At 47.8% G+C, this 4,058-nt stretch overlaps 2 non-coding genes across 2 annotated transcripts; both read left to right on the top strand.

The window, feature by feature from the left end:
* Window positions 1-1,308: 1,308 nt before the first annotated feature.
* Window positions 1,309-3,214, top strand: LOC123719627. Its single transcript, XR_006755692.1, has one exon. It is a non-coding gene; the product is annotated as a small subunit ribosomal RNA (ribosomal RNA).
* Window positions 3,215-3,564: 350 nt separating this feature from the next.
* Window positions 3,565-3,721, top strand: LOC123719626. Its single transcript, XR_006755691.1, has one exon. It is a non-coding gene; the product is annotated as a 5.8S ribosomal RNA (ribosomal RNA).
* The last annotated feature ends 337 nt before the right edge of the window (window positions 3,722-4,058 follow it).

Genomic DNA, 4,058 nt, shown 5'->3' with positions numbered 1-4,058 from the left:
TCAACGAGAAACATATCTATCAATACAAATGTCTATTCAAAAAAAAGAAAACAAACAAAATCATATCAGTCAATAAATAAATAATAATATTTTTTTACTACTACTACTAGTACTACTACGTGCTACTACTGCACGCCAATACACATACATAATAAAATGAAAAATCGTCTCTCTCTCGCTCGCTCTACGAGAAACATTCGACGTCCGCTCCAATGCCGACGCGGACTATTGCTCTCGGTATAGATGTGGAGCGAAACAGTCGTGCGCACAGCGTCGACTCGTTCTCGTTGCCGCGCGTCGTTCGTCTCAAATAGACACGAACGACGGACGAGAGAGAATAGAATGTGTTCTTGTTTTTGTGTTTGTGCGAAGTGTGAGAATATTATATACATATATTCGCGCATGGATGATATAGATATGGGTATGGATTTCGGAGGAAATTATATCAAATTCGTATTTCGAATGCGAGACCGCCGAGATCTTTCCCAGCTCTCTCTCTCTCTGTGTGTGTGGTGTATAGTACATTTTATATATCTCTCTTGTGTCAACACAAAATAACAAAGAATATACATACTACTCCTCCTCATATTTTATATAATATAATATAAAATTATATTATAGCACCGCGTTCGCAGACCGTATGGTGATGTTACCAATCGACCAAGATTTGGGACCGTCTCCCCCGGTGTTATCTGTGATGTTAAAAGAATACGCTTCTAGGCACACCTCAACGCAGGGCGCCTAGCGTGTTCGACACGTGCGCGGTCGCCACGGCGACCGTATATGGAAAGAATGTATAAAAGAGGACGCACACGCGCCCATCGTCGAAACGGTGTGCGCAGCGTCGTGTTGGAATTTATCCCTCAAGCTCCGGGCGTTGATCGTATCTAGTGCGAATCATGCGTGTGTGTGCGCATGTAATTGCCAGCCGAGTTTTAATATGTTTACAATAACGTATTGAATAAAATTGAGAAGTTGCGTTTAGATGAATGTTCAATTTTCAAATTGTCACAACATCGATTCCCGCCCGCGGGGTCGTGTTCGTTGCAGTTTTATGTCCCTCACAGTGGTCGAGCATCGTTGTACATCACCTCGTTGCGAGATCGTGACGGGACGGCCGCTCGTAGACCGGTCAAAGTTAGTCTATCGATATGAAGCGCGAACGTCGCGTCGCGTGCAAATTCGACGCGTTACGTTCACGCGTGTCGAGAAGGCGCGCGCGCAAGCGCGCGCCCCTCGACGCCGCCGAGCCAGCGGCTCGCCGAAGCCGCGTGACCGCGGTGTAGGCGTGTCGTTTGCGTAAGCAGCTCCCTGGTTGATCCTGCCAGTAGTTATATGCTTGTCTCAAAGATTAAGCCATGCATGTCTCAGTGCAAGCCGTATTAAGGCGATACCGCGAATGGCTCAATATATCAGTTTTGGTTCCTTAGATCTTACTCAGTTACTTGGATAACTGTGGTAATTCTAGAGCTAATACATGCAATCAGAACTCTGACCAGTGATGGGATGAGTGCTTTTATTAGATCAAAACCAATCGGCGGAGGGCCATGCGTCCGAAGTCGTTAATTTTGATGAATCTGGATAACTTTTGCCGATCGCACGGTCCAGTACCGGCGACGCATCTTTCAAATGTCTGCCTTATCAACTTTCGATGGTAGTTTCTGCGACTACCATGGTTGTCACGGGTAACGGGGAATCAGGGTTCGATTCCGGAGAGGGAGCCTGAGAAACGGCTACCACATCCAAGGAAGGCAGCAGGCGCGCAAATTACCCACTCCCGGCACGGGGAGGTAGTGACGAAAAATAACGATACGGGACTCTTACGAGGCCTCGTAATCGGAATGAGTACACTTTAAATATTTTAACGAGGAACAATTGGAGGGCAAGTCTGGTGCCAGCAGCCGCGGTAATTCCAGCTCCAATAGCGTATACTAAAATTGTTGCGGTTAAAAAGCTCGTAGTTGCATTTGTGCGCCGCGCTGTCGGTGCACCGCATCCGCGGTGATACTGACACGTCTGCGGAGCATATCGTCGGTGAGCCGGCGGTAAAACGCCGGTTCAATATCAAAATCCTATCGCGGTGCTCTTCGGTGAGTGTCGAGGTGGGCCGACAATTTTACTTTGAACAAATTAGAGTGCTCAAAGCGGGCTCAAAATGCCGCTTGAATATTTCGTGCATGGAATAATAGAATATGATCTCGGTTCTATTTTGTTGGTTTTCAGAACTCCGAGGTAATGATTAATAGGGATAACTGGGGGCATTCGTATTGCGACGTTAGAGGTGAAATTCTTGGATCGTCGCAAGACGAACATCAGCGAAAGCATTTGCCAAAGGTGTTTTCATCAATCAAGAACGAAAGTTAGAGGTTCGAAGGCGATTAGATACCGCCCTAGTTCTAACCGTAAATATGTCATCTAGCGATCCGCCGACGTTACTACAATGGCTCGGCGGGCAGCTTCCGGGAAACCAAAGATTTTGGACTCCGGGGGGAGTATGGTTGCAAAGCTGAAACTTAAAGGAATTGACGGAAGGGCACCACCAGGAGTGGAGCCTGCGGCTTAATTTGACTCAACACGGGAAATCTCACCAGGCCCGGACACCGGAAGGATTGACAGATTAACAGCTCTTTCTTGATTCGGTGGGTGGTGGTGCATGGCCGTTCTTAGTTGGTGGAGCGATTTGTCTGGTTAATTCCGGTAACGAACGAGACTCTAGCCTGCTAAATAGGCGTCGTCATTCAAGGTGTGCGCGACTCTCGGGGAGCGCAACTCACTGGCGACGTATTAAAATTCTTCTTAGAGGGACCGGCGGCTTCGAGCCGCACGAGATTGAGCAATAACAGGTCTGTGATGCCCTTAGATGTCCTGGGCCGCACGCGCGCTACACTGAAGGAATCAACATGTTCTCCCTGGCCTAGAGGCCCGGGCAACCCGTTGAAACTCCTTCGTGCTGGGGATTGGGGTTTGCAATTATCCCCCATAAACGAGGAATTCCTAGTAAGCGCGAGTCATAAGCTCGCGTTGATTACGTCCCTGCCCTTTGTACACACCGCCCGTCGCTACTACCGATTGAATGATTTAGTGAGGTCTTCGGACCGACACGCGGTGGCCTCACGGCCGTCGGCGTTGCTGGGAAGTTGACCAAACTTGATCATTTAGAGGAAGTAAAAGTCGTAACAAGGTTTCCGTAGGGGAACCTGCGGAAGGATCATTAACGTTGGTTTTTTCTTTTTGTTTTGTTGTTGTCAAAGACTCGCAAAAAAAGAAAAAAATACAAAAACACGTGAATGATACGAATCAAAATCGAATCCGAGACGGTTGACTCTCTCTCGTCGATTCGCGACGTGTGCGTTGCGACACGCTTTGATTAGCGTTCGCTATCGCCTATTGATACTTTGAAATAATATTTTAATTTTTGTGTACAACCACGCAAATAAAAGAGATTTTCTTTCTTTTCATTTGTCGTACACGTTAATGATAAGTATTATTTTCAAATTTTTTTGTTTAATTTTTTCGCACCTTTTATATTTTCTCATACAAAAACACACACAAAAACAAAACGATTACCCTGAACGGTGGATCACTTGGCTCGCGGGTCGATGAAGAACGCAGTTAACTGCGCGTCATAGTGTGAACTGCAGGACACATTTGAACATCGACATTTCGAACGCACATTGCGGTCCGTGGAGAAATATCCAGGACCACTCCTGTCTGAGGGCCGGCTGCATAAAAACAAAAAGCCACACTGTTCGCGTGACGAGCGGCGATCGCTGCGACTCCGGTCGTAGCGCCGCATCTCTGTCGCGCGTGCAATTGACGGTTTCGCTAGGCCGCCGAGCGGCCGAACGATCCGTTCGAATATATGTTCGATTACGACTCGTCATCCGTATTGGCCGTGTTAAGCCACGTCTATACGATACTTTTGTCGCACAAATAAATTCTCCCCGCCGCACCGTGTCTCCCGCGGCACGGGTGCGCGTCGAGTCTTTACGCAACGACAACGACAACGACGACAACGACGTTCGCGTTTACGCGTCGCGCGTGTTTGCTCGCATCGT

This window comes from Pieris brassicae, unplaced genomic scaffold (assembly GCF_905147105.1).
Source record: "Pieris brassicae unplaced genomic scaffold, ilPieBrab1.1, whole genome shotgun sequence".
NCBI classification, from domain to species: Eukaryota; Metazoa; Arthropoda; class Insecta; order Lepidoptera; family Pieridae; genus Pieris; species Pieris brassicae.
Note: the sequence above shows the minus strand (reverse complement) of the source record. Positions and strands in the feature narration are given on the sequence as shown.